Consider the following 13,235-nt stretch of genomic DNA (forward strand, 5'->3'; position numbering starts at 1 on the left):
AAGACAGTTGTTCATTTACATCTGGGTCTCTGATTTTGCTCATAGAAGACCACCTAAAATTATTTAATGGTATAAGTATATGCATGTCCATACAACATGTGCTTGCTCAGTGACTGAGGAGGCCAGAATAGGGTATTGAATGCTCTTGGGCTGGAGTTACAAATGGTTGTGAAGCTCTTAACCACAGAGCCATCTCTTCAACTCCCAGGGTACCACTTTTCTTTAGAGTCTTTTGAAGAATTCACAGTTAAACCTGGGCATTTATTTCCAGTTCCCAATGCTGCAAGGATTTTCTGTGCTGACATTCATGGTATTAAAACCCTGTGGTAAAGAAAACTAAGAGTATGAGAAATTGTCTTCCCTAGGGAAAAGACCTCCTCCCATTCCCAAGTGGAATTTTCAATACTAGTGGTCAACATGAAAGCACACACACAAGTAAAATCATACAAGTAACTGGACTGATTGTTTTTATGCATTTAGGAGTGTGTGTGTGTAAAACAACAACTAAAGTAAAATAGGCCATGGGAGGGATTGTAGGGAGGAAAGAGAAGGGGAAATAATGTAATTATATTATAATTTTAAAATATTGCAAATGTAGCCACAGTTGGCATTTTAGCATGTCTCCATAGAGTAATGCTATACTCTTAGCTGAGTCCCCCTGAAATGTCCTTTGCCTTCATACCCAGTTCTGGGTTAACAGGATGTTTGCTACACATATACTGTTTCCTAGAGTTTGTTGTGGGAGAACTTTTCAAGTTCTGCTTTGTTTTCTGGACTGGAAGTTCCCTAATCCCTTATTTGTAGCTTAAGTAAAAACCCTGTGTTTAGTAAATGGGCAAAGATATATGTGTTAAGGTTTTTAGTTTTCTTTTCAAGCTCTTATACTAAGACAGAAAACAAGTCACATTTTCTTGGAGAAATAAACTCTTAAACTGATAGTGAACGTGAGCACATTCAGTTTAGAAAAAAATAATGACATAGAAAAACAGCAATACTTAAGAAAACATGAATTGAATTCTATGTTTAAACTTGTTTCTGACTTTTCGCTGCTAGAACTATGTCTAGAAAGCTTGGTAATGCTAGTGCAATGACACCATATAATGGAGGCCTGTTTCCTGCTATGGCTATTAAGTGCCTCACCTCAGATATCCACCCATGTCCTTTAGAGGCATCTTTTTCTGCCTTGAGTAATAGCTTGCTTTCTGCTTCTCCTGCTTAGCTTGCATCAATTACTATGACATAGCCTGGCCTGTGACTTCTTCGTGGGGAAAAAAACACTGATACAGAGCCAGCTTCCTTGTGCTCTTGTAGTGTGAGGGTTTCATCCTTGACTACTTTGGGAGTTACAGGATCCCCAGATCCACCCTGGAGCTAGAGCCACACTGATTGCTTTTGCAGAGGGCTGGGTCCAAGTCATCTTGTGGGTCTGTGAATGCTTCCCATCAGGTCATAGATGTTCCTGCATCTTTATCTGTTTACTGTGTCATTGTAGAACTTCTGTGTGGCCCCATGCCAGGGTGAAAACCCAAAAGGCCTCTTTGCAGTGGCTCAGTGGGGTAATTTCAAGGAGATCAGGGACTGTTCTCTTCACTTTCATCATCAAATCCAAGGAATGGGCAGTATTCAGCTCCAAGGCTGCCAGGAGATCACAGGAAGACTCATGAACTCAGTTGTGTCAGGCAATTAAGTCTTTTCTCCGTGGATATGTAAGGGTGCTTTCAGTAGATCAACCTGTCTCTGACTTGAAGGAGGATGCCCTTAGGGAGTCTGAGGACTGGATACTTCTGGAAGATACCCTTTCAGTTTCTCTTGTCTTCTTGGAAAGGCATAACCTTTCACGTATTCAGCATCCTGAGAGGTCCCTAGTACCTGTACTCATACCATCCTTGGGAAAGAACTGTGACAACTCTCCTGTGAACCCAGGCAGCCAGATGCAAAGGCCTGAGTTCCTCCTGAGAAGAGCAAAAAGGAAGCTACCCTTTCTTCAGGAGAAGGAAGCACAGTGGCTCAGCCTGGACTTTACAGTCAGCCTGCCTGGGCTTCTCACATCAGACCACACTTTGGTTCCTTTCAAACAGCTAGCACATGGTAGCCCCTCAGACAGAATGTGGACAGAACTTGTACCAGTATCATCCACTGAGGAGATCTTGGCCTTGCTTTATGGCAGATTCATTTAACCTTGGTGTCTTCCTTCAGGAAAGAAAGTACTTGACAGTTTTTGATCAGGGGGATTTCTGCAAATCCTTCAGCTAAGCCTTGCTCTTAAATTTAACAATAAGAACAATGGAACCCAGAACTTGAGAAATATGGGGCTAGAGGCAAAACAACACTTTTCTCCTTCATCATTGGAAATGTAGTACTCCTTTCTCTGCTAGAAACAGTGACCACACCTTCCCCTCTTCCTGACCTTGCTGTCTGTCCTCAAGGGTAACCCAGGAAGAAAGTAATACTCACAGGATTCCAGGTGAGGGCTTCTCTATGCCTTGACCTTTGCTCCCTGCTTGTTGACAGTTGGTGACTTCACTGTCTTTAAAGTGTTCTTCCAGGATAGCGCTTGAATTCTGCCAGATGCATGCCACCTGCAGAGGAAGCCTGTGGGCAGTTTCTACATTAATCCTGTTCTCTCCTTCCCTAAATATAGGCGCCTGCTTAGGGCGGGCCATAGATCAGGCTACACTGGCACCAGTTTTGCCTAGCAATGCAGAGGTAAAGAAAGAAACAAGGATATGCCTGCCTTTATATGAATACTGGAGAGTTCTGCATGACCTTGAAGCCAGAGTTCTGTTCCTTTGTTAGGCAGTGAGTCAGATATTAGCAGGCAGGGAGGCCCTGGACAATGAACTCATTAGCTATGGGCTCTACCTTCTTGTCCTGGTAAAACACAAACTGTAAGAAGGGAAAATATCACAATGGTCCTCTTAGGATTTGAAATACTATATGAAAGAAGCAGGGAAGCATCCTCCACAAATTTGAAATACTGAATGAAAGGAAGGCATGCAGAGATAGCAGGGCTCTGTACTATTACATGATATTTTTTTAATCAAAAGTTTTGTATCTGAGTTGTCTTGTGTCATGACACTTAGAAGCCACACCTACTAAATCTTTGCAAGGCTAATTAACTGCTTAGGACTTCAGTGATGATGGTGAGGTTGGAATGTTGCTGGTTATTGGGCCCCTTACCCACCTATGTGTTATACCTTATATCCAGTGAGTAAGAATTAAAACCCTTTGAGATGTATTAATTAATTAATTAATGTAACAAAACACGTAACTTCCATGAACCAAATTGTTAAGAATTCCATCAGACAGCAGAGGATCCCTCCCTTTGTGTAGCATCTAATTAAAGTTTCCATTGACATTTTTGAAAAGTACATTGATTTACAACTTTGTTTTTTTTTTGTCACATAAAACTTTTATTAAACTGTACTTCATTGGAACATGTAACTCAAGATAGCCTGAACCTGTATTCCAGGACCCCTCTTATTTTACTAGAAAATAAACTATTACTTATTTTGGGTGGGAGTGAGAATTGTGTTTGAAAAAATTATAAAATTGTAGAATACCACTCTTCCCCTTTGAAAGAATTAATTTAAAGAACCTGTCAATCACTTGGGTAGAGACATTCCTCGAAGATTTGTAACTTCAAGAAATATGATATGCTTAAAATTATGAGGATGGAATAATGTGCTGTCATTTTAGTGAGATATGCACAGACACACCTTGGAAGTCCTTCCTCAGGTGTAGTTGCTTATAGATTATTGCAGATAATACCATTGGAGGTCCTGTGTAGCTCATTCTCTAAACCCACTGTTTTTATTTACATGATGTAGGCTACACCTACATTTATATTAGTACTACATTGATGTTCCATTTTCAATTTAAATCACTTAAAAACTTTAAAAATTAGATTTTTCCATGTTGGTCTTACTGATTTTTATTGTAATTACAATTCAAAGACTTGTCCAATGAAACAAGCTGTCTTAGGGTTTCATTGCTGTGAAGAGACAACATGACCAAGGCAACTCTTATTAAGGACATTTAATTGGGACTTGCTTACAGGTTCAGAGGTTCAGTACATTATATCATTATGGTGAGAAGCATGGCAGCATCCAGGCAGGCATGGCACTGGAGGGGCTGAGAGGTCTATCTCTTGTTCTGAAGAAAACTAGAGTAATCCCAGGTGACTAGGAGGAGGGTCCCAACACCCATCCCCAGAGTACCATACTTCTTCCATCAAGGCCACACCCATTTCAACAAGGTCACACCTCCTAATAATGCCACACCCTGGGCCAAGCACATTCAAACTACTATATAAGCTAAATGATAACCCCATAATACTAAAGCTTGATCTACACTGAGCCAAATTTCTGGGTACTTTATCATCTTACTATAATTTAAAACTTTGTGCCAAAGTCTGCCTACTATGTGTCTTAATTTTTAAAGTAAGAAAATTTTTAAGTAAGGGCATGAAAACTTCAAAACTCCACTTGGAGTTGGGCAGCTGGCTCAGAGTCAGAAATCAAACATTTGAGGCCCAAAGTTTCTTAGCCACTCTTGTTGTCTCTGTAATATTATTACAGATCTAAATATCTCTATATTTTATGTTGAATATATATAAAATTGATATCCTTGACACATTGGGTAAAACAAAATTAGACTAGGTAAAATAGTTATTTAAATGAGCCACATTTCACAATTTTACATGCTAAACTAATAATCTTAGGAACCTACTAAGTGATATTCAAACATTTTAAAAGTCAAATAAATATCTTCTAAAATATTTGTTTATATCATCAAGACTCTGAATACGTGTGTCTGATCTCAACTAACTCCAAGATTGTATTTATCCTGAGGGGAGAGTTGCAAAAAATGCTACACTTTCTTTTTATTGGCCATTTCTTCAGACTGTTCTGGATGTTCATTGACACTGTTAATGAATTCTGAAAAGGAAAAGCCCAGAGTAGGCTAAAGTCCCATTCTCATCTGGACACATTTGAAATAAGTAAGTAGCATGTGAGGTCTTTGAAGTAGAGATAATGGCTGAAGTAGAAACTTCTAGTTTCTTTGGAATATCAGTTATGTCAAATGATATTTTGCTGGGGCACACAGATGAGAGTATGTTTTGCTAAGGCAGACACATAAAGAATGTTGTCTTGAAGCAGACACAGGTGAAAGCATGTTTTGCTATAAGAGACATGTAAAGAAGAACATGTGTGAAGGAGTATCAACATGACCCCACAGATAGTGGGAACTGGAGCATTGGTTTGATTTTTTTCTGCCTTGTTATTCGTTGCTAATGACACACATGTATTGGTTTGCTTTACATAGCATTGTTGAACTCCACTTGTGGTAACACTGCCATTGAAACTAGCCAAAGTTCCTGAGGCTTCTTGCTGCTTCAGTGGCCTCAGGCCAGTTGGTGAGTCTTAAGGTTTCTTCAGGATTGAACTACAGTTGTCAGTTTGCATGTGGTGTCTACCTGGTGAGAGGACTGGACTGCAGCTGCTGATTTGTATTTGGTGTTTGCTACGAGACTGAACTCTGACAAAGAAGATTGAGCTTGTCCCCAAAAAACTATTTTTACACAGGTCCACTTCTCTCATATCCTAATAACTTTTTCTCTTACACTAACTCCAGTGGGTTAGGTAGGCAAGAGGGGAGATTGAGCCCTTACTAAAATAGGCTGTAAAAAATTATGCCTAAAAAAAAATTATGCCTACAGATGGTAATTATTCATAGTACAAAACTATAGGGCAATTCAGTTTTAGACAAATGCCATAGACATGAGATCTTCATAACAGCTTTCTATCCATATGACTTCCATATATCAATGTATGTAATGATGAATGAGTACTTTCTATGTGCTAGCCATGGTATGAGCATTGGCGTTATGATGAGAAGCTTCTCCAATGCAAAGACACAGGTAACAATATATAAGGTTGTAGTAGGTGCTATGCTGTTCAAAGAAAATAGGGAAAGTTGGTGAGTAATGGGAATGCTGGGTTGATGGTTAAGAAGTCAGAGAAACTCTCTGAGACTTGAGGTGCCATGATGGTGAATGCTGTGGCAAAGGGTATGCAGGCAGAAGGAGCAGTAGAGTCTAAACCTCAGGGCTGGAGCTTAAGCTGGGTTCACAGGAAACCTGAATGTGGGAAGTCATAAGGCACAGGATGAGCTTAGATGGGCAAGTCTGGGAAATTTGGAGATAATTTGGGTTTTATTCTAAATCAAAAGGCTTTCATTGAAAACTTTAGATTCTATGCTTGAAATCAGTGCTTTGCTTTCTACTGAATGAGGAGTATATTGAGTGCTTCAAGAGAGTCATTTATAAGGGGCAGAAATGCAGTGATGAGATCAGCTCAGAAACTCTTTTGTAGTCAAATAATTGCTTAGTAGCATTTTCTTAATTATCAGTGCTCAGAAGGCATTTGCTACATAGATGTGCTCTGTGTTTAATATTTTGGCAAGGACTATGGGAACATGTGCAATGACTAATATTATTTAACATTATTACAGATTGGTATTGTCCATCAACAAGAATAAATCTCAGATCACATCTGTCTTGCCCGTTGACTTCTTTTCAGTGGAAACACCTGTTGAGGTGGATTGTCTTACTTCTTGGACACCTGCAGGGATTACTTGCTTCTCTCAGGATGGGAAATGTTTCCAAAGTAAGCCAGACTCTGGGTCTCTGTTGTTTGGGGACTAATAGGATTTCTTCCAAGTGTGATGATAAGCTGTCTCGTGTGCAGCCACAAGAGGATTAAGGAATTGTTTACCAGCTCATAATGAGGTAGAACAGGATCAGAGCTTGTGATAAATGGGCATAAGGAAGAAAGCTATGTATAATCTCTCACCAATTTCCTTCTTCCCATCCAAGTGAAAAGAGAAAAATGCAAATGAGTAAAAAGAACTTCTCAGAAAGCAGCATGACTGTAATTGTAAGTGTGTGTAAGGAAGCAAACAAATAATAAATATTAGTCAAGAGCAATAGTAAACATTTTTGAGTTTGTAGCCAAATACCCAGCAATTCTGATGCTCTGTCTTCAATACCTCAATAGAATTTTCTGTGAAACTGAAGGTTCTGACATGAGGAGGTGAATCTTGCCTGTGCATTGCCTGCTATCTGTGGTGGTTTGGAATGAGCATCACAGAGCAGAGCTGAGAGAATAGCTCCATGGGGTCTAGGAGTGTGAGTGGGATAGAGTTATCTCAAGGTGGTTAGCTCAGCAAAAGCACTTTGAAACAACAATCTACAGCTAAATGGCAACCCATTGGTTTCAGCCAATTGTACACTCATGTTGGAGACACAGGCTTTTCTAAGTAGCTCTATAGGTAGGGCTCCAAGACAGGATGTACCATCTATAGATCAAGCAGAAAAATGGGTATTGACTCCTGGGACGGTGGGGGGAATAGAGAGAGTAGTGGGAAGGTGTTTTACTCTCAGTACTCAACCTCAACTGGCAGATTGAGCAGGAAAAAGAACTGATAAACTCAGACATGACACTTTTTTCCAAGATGAAGAGGAAGCTCAGGTCGAGGTGTGGTCTTAGTAAGAAGCCATTTTCTTTGGCCCTAATCATCCCAAGTCAGATGCAATTTTGTTATGAAATTTGCTCCTTAGGGTCATGACTTTAAATGTTCAGATCCCAACATCTTGTACCTCAGAACATCATTGTGTTTGCAAACATGGCCTTTATCAGGCCATTATGTTGAATCAATATCTTTAGGACAGTGGTTCTCAACCTTCCTAATGCAATGACCCTTTAATACGGTTCATTATGTTGTGACTCCAACCATAGAATTATTCTTGTTGTTATTTCATAACTATAATTTTGCTATTTTTATAAATCATAATGTAAATATCTGTTTTTAATGTTTTTTTGGGGGGGTTGTAACATATGGATTATGAAGTACCTCTTTAGAGAGAGTACTAGTCCAATACAACAGGTAGATATGAACAAGGCATTTACCAGCTAAGAAAAGTTAAGGAGCTAAGTGCACATCTTGATCTTGAAATTCTAGCTCTTAGGTCCATAAGACAAAAATCCCTCCTGTTTAAGCTTCACAATATTAGTTTTTATTTAATCACTCCCAAGAGACTGATACAGTCCTGTTTATTCTGTAATATGCAGCTAGCAGCCAGAGTGAATGACTGGTCTAGTCTGTACAGAGGGATGAATACAAGTGGATGTGGAAGAATATGTGTCAGAGATGCCTCTGTGAAGTGATGTAAAGTAATGTAAGAATGTACATGGGTCATATAGAGATGAAGAGTGTGATTCTTCCTGTGCACAGGAACAAGCCTGCCTCATTGTAAAATGTGTATCTCTAGCTACTCTAAGAATTGTGGATGGTGTAGAGTGATGGATGAATGCTCACTAGCAGAAAAATCACATAAGAAGCAAAATGGCAAAATGAAAACTGCTACAACACTCCTGGGAGATTTGTCTGCATGTGTCCTGGCTGTTTTGAGGAGAGAAGCTTGTTTTTAGATGGTAGGGGTAAATTTGTAGAAGAAATCCCTACACAACCATCTTCTGTGAGGATTTGTGCTGAAACTCCAGAGTCAGAAGCCAGACTTACCCTTTGGTTATTGAGAAGATACCCTGTGGAAAATGTGGCCAGTGGACATTAATTCCATTTTTCCAGGAAGACATTCAAAGGAGAAACTGCTTACATTAAAACAGCTGAACTTCACTCAGGCCTTTAAAAACTACATTTCTTGGTGGTTCTTAACCACATTTGTCGCCATGGCTTCAAGTACTTGCAAAGGCTCCCCATGTCAGCCTGTTCCTCACCACAGTCATATCTCCAGTTCCACTGCTCTCCACAGTGCACGGACCACTCAGCTTCACTTTCCCATCTCTCCACCACATATTCTTGTCTTTCCCATCTCTCTGTCACATATTTGCTCATTTTATGGTACCCATCACAGGGTTAAGACAGACCCTTGGGTATCTTCTGTAGTTTTGATATTGTCACTGATTTGAACTGTTACTTTTTTGTATGTTTTTGTGTATATTGTGCAGGGTGTGGGGTGTCTCTTTGTGTTTATATAGACGTGTCTCCATATGTGTACATGTTGAGGCCAGACGTCAACCTTGGGTATCCTTTTCAAGTTTCACCCCCCCCCCCGATTCTTTTATAAGCAAAATTATATATATATATATATATATATATATATATGCGTGCATGTATAAATTTATGTTTATATGTATATATGAGTGGAACTATGTGTACTACTGTGTGTCTGTGGAGGACAGAAGATAATTTGTGAGAGTCAGTTCTCTATTTCTACTATGGGGAGTCTTGGAGATTGAACCCAGATCATTAGACTGGATGGCAAGTGCCTTCAGCTACTTAACAAATTCACCAGACTTGGTCTCCTCTCAGATACCCTGTTGCTACCCTGTGTCATGAAGATTCTGTAGTTTTGGATCTGTAGGACATGTCTCTTCTTGCTCTCCAGCAGTTCATCAATGGGATAAATGCTGAGGTGGGCAATTCAAAACCCTGGGTCTGGGTCTGAGAGGTATTTGATCTGTGCAGCCCACCAGCTTTCCCACTTTCACATCGGCGAGGCTGGCATAACAGCAACTTGCACAACCAGGGCCACCCTTAGTTTCCTTCCCAGGAGAGGTGCACAGCCCACTCTCCTGGGTATTGCAGCTGGTGAGGGACATGACCAGTTTTCCTGCTCTCATGACCCCAGAGTCATCATGCCATTCACAGATGTAAAGGAGTGAGGGTGGGGGAAAGCATTTCTTGTTCACCCAGGCTGCTTCACAGAAGACACATTGCATGGCCAGCTCTCTCATGCTCACACCCTCAGGGCTGCCTCACTTTTACCACCTTTGCCATCAGGATCAGCTCTACTGTGCTGCCCAGGTGAGTTGTAGGGCCTGCCCTTCTTAATGCTGCAGCAGGTGAGGAGCAGGACCAGCTCTTCTGCTCTCATGAACCCAGGGCCAGCTCTTCTGTTTGCTATAAAAGGTTGGGGAAGGGATCACTCCCTTGCTGACACCACAACACAGCAAACAAGAGATGGGGGGGGGGGATTGGCTTTCCCACACTTAAATTCTTGGGCTAGATCACCTGCAGCCTCCATGTCCAGGACCAACTCTATTGTACTGCTCAGGTGAGGGTCAAGGTCAGTTCTCCCAAGTGCTGCAGCAAGGAGCAGGGGTATCTCTTCTGTCTGTCTTCTTTCCCCATGCCAGCACGCAGTAGACAAGTCCCATACTCATGCCCTCAGGTTCAGCTCACCCATGTCCCTGCCACCAGGGCCATTTCTACCCTGCTGCCTAGGATAGGTACAGGGGCTGCTCTCCTGAGTGCTGCAGCTGGTGATGTTCAGGGTCAGTACTCCTGTTCTTATGACCCAAAGAACCAATCTGACTCCTGTTGCAGGTGTTCAGAGGTGAAGAGGGAGGAGGGTATCTCTCCCTTGTTCATGTCACTACATGGGAGATCGAGTGTCGGGGCCAGCTCTCCAATGTTCATAGTCTCAGTGTGGCTCACATGCACCTCCTGAAATGTATGAGTCTCAATTTTCTGAGTGCTGCAGTTGAATAGGGTCAATGTCCGCTCTCCTGCTCTCATACCTCCAGGGCCAGCTATCCCACAATGCTCAGGTGAGGGGTGGGGCCAGTTCTGTATAGCTCTCAGACATCAATATGTCGCCAGGGTTCAGCCTATAACTGGGACATCATCTGGCCTTTGGTGGTAACAGATTGTTGCTTCTGTAGGACCATGGACTCAGTTGTGACTCCTGTGGAGGCACAGGCCAGGACCCAAATTCATTCCCTGTATATTGCAGTGTCTGTTTTTATATTTAACCAGCATTTGCCCTCACATTATGTATGCATTCTCGTGAATTATATATAATTTGAGGCCTTGGCTAGAAAAAAAGCTTGCCACTGAAGCTACGCATAGGGTATGGATAGAATAGCTTGTCCCTTATTTTTCTTTCTGCAAGCTGTTGGATCGGCCTTTAAGCTTCTACTGTGCTTAGTGCTTGATAAATAAAATGCATGGTGCAGGAGTGATACTTGGGCCTCTAGTTGACATTTCACCGGCTTCTAGAATTCAATTGCTTTGTAATAAGTATGAAGAACTTATTGGATGTTTCAAAAGTGGAAAATACTGGTGAAAAACTCTTTGGTTATAAACATAATTTCTGAATTAAGAATTTGCCTAATGGTATCTAACAAGATTTTAAGTTCACACATGTGTCAATGTCTATATATTTCTACTGCCCTGTATTTTGTGCAAAAGCTGGAAGAGTTAGAAGCCTTCAGAGTTAGAGTTATGGAGTCTGTGAACTGCCAGTTGTGTGTGCTGGTAATAAAACTGGGTACTTCTGAAAGAGAAGAAAAGTATGTGAGTCCTTATATGGCCTTCCTTGTTTCAGAAAGGATTGTGCATTGGTGATTTTAGAGTATCTATTTTATTAGAATGGATTTAGAAGAATTGTTTCTTAGTTATGGTTCTATTGCTGTGAAGAGACACAATGAACAATGCAACTCAGATACACACACACATATATAAAATTATTTAATTAACTTAAGTGGCAGCAGGCACCCATGATACTTAACAGTTAGCTAACAGCTATATCCTGATCTGTAAGCCAACAGAGAAAGCCTGGGCATGACATGGGTTTTTGAAACCTCAAAAAACGTATGTCCTACAATAAGGTAATACTTACATACTTCTCCTTTTCACATGGTGTCATTCCTTGATGACTGATCATTAAATATGTGAGCCTCTGGAGGCCATTCTCATTCAGACCTTCACACTTTCCAATGTTAGAGGCAGAATAGCATAGTAGCACCAAAAGTTTATCTTTTTATTCTTATATTACTATTTTGTTTTTTTTAGTTTAGTTATAAAAAAAACTAACCTAACTATTTTTAAAAGTGAGCTTTGTGCTAATTACTTGTACTTATTGACCTTGAGAATAGAAACATTTAGTATTGCACACAGTAAGGCTGCTTGGAAAAGCATGCTTAGTCAGTTACTCAGTGATGTTGCCAAGTACTTGAGACCCTTATATTATGGGTCATGTTGCATTTGTGCCACTGTGTTGGCATTTGAGATTTAGGATAACTTTTGATAACACCCAGGATGGTTGAGCGACTATGCCCGGAGGCTCAATGAACTTTTGGACTAAACTGAGTAATTTTGTATTCTGGGAAGGATGTGAACATTTGGAGATTTCTGTGGGTCCTGAGTTTTGGATTTCAAAATTTTCCAAGGGTTCACTGTTGTTCAGGACTTGCTCCTTAGCAGAAGCTCTAGAGGGAGCTGATGAGAACTTTTCAGAGGTAGAGTGTAAGGGAAGGAAATTATGTCATTGGAGACATGGCCTTGAAGAGTATGTTAGAACCCCGGTGGCTTTGTCCCTTTGTTTTCCGGTTGTCATGAAGAAATCTATACATTCTACCTCATGGTATTTGACCCCAGCATAGACAAAGACATCATAAGGTTATAAGGATCATAGGCTACAGCCTTCAACACTATGAGCCCAAACAAATACTTAGTCTTTCTAAGTTGTTGTTCATAGGAATTATATTACAGATATGGAAAGTTTACAAATACATTCTCCAAATGTCACACAGGAGAGCCCACCCATTCCCTCCTCCACTGGATTTATGCAAGTTCACTTAATTCTAGAATAAAGCCAAGAAGTGATTCTCCTGTGAAAAGGCATGAGACATTGAGGGTCCAAAATCCCATACTCTTTCCATGGGGCAAGAACTCAGTTTACCATTCTTTATGAAAGATAGAAAGAAAAAGAATACATATATACATATTCAGACACAGACCTACAAAGACACACCTACCCTCATCCCTACACCTATACACACCCACCTCCCCCCCACAAACACTCACACACATACATACACACACACACACACACACACACACACACACACACACACACACACACTTTCCTAAGATTAGATTTGAAGAAAGTAAATACTTTTCTTTGTGTTCTTATTACTTTGCTAGTTCTGGGATGTAGTAGAAAGATCAAAAGCAACCTGGGCAGGGGTGGGGTTTTTTGTTTGTTTGTAATTTTTTTTGCTTACAGTTTTAGCTGATTATGAAGAGAAGTCAAGGCAGGAACCTGGAGGCAGGAATTAAAGCAGAAGCCATGAAGAAAATCTGCTTAACGTCCATCTCTGCCTGGTTTGTGTTATATAAGGTACCTTTCTTGTATAACACAG

At 40.6% G+C, this 13,235-nt stretch overlaps 1 protein-coding gene across 2 annotated transcripts in view; it reads right to left on the reverse strand.

Moving 5' to 3' along the window:
- LOC117722540 (sulfotransferase 1C1) overlaps positions 1 to 13,235 on the reverse strand; it is a 35,422-nt gene extending 22,187 nt beyond the window's left edge. The window contains exons 1-2 of one of the 2 annotated variants that reach the window (XM_076915406.1): positions 13,098 to 13,233; positions 2,455 to 2,592 (exon numbers count right to left, since the gene is read on the reverse strand). The gene's annotated coding sequence lies outside the window, so the exon portion shown is untranslated. Of the gene's footprint in view, positions 1 to 2,454; positions 2,593 to 13,097 lie in introns of both variants that reach the window. The other variant, XM_034521750.2, reaches the window with a different exon arrangement.

The sequence above is a fragment of the Arvicanthis niloticus genome, chromosome 17 (genome assembly GCF_011762505.2).
Source record: "Arvicanthis niloticus isolate mArvNil1 chromosome 17, mArvNil1.pat.X, whole genome shotgun sequence".
Taxonomy (NCBI): Eukaryota; Metazoa; Chordata; class Mammalia; order Rodentia; family Muridae; genus Arvicanthis; species Arvicanthis niloticus.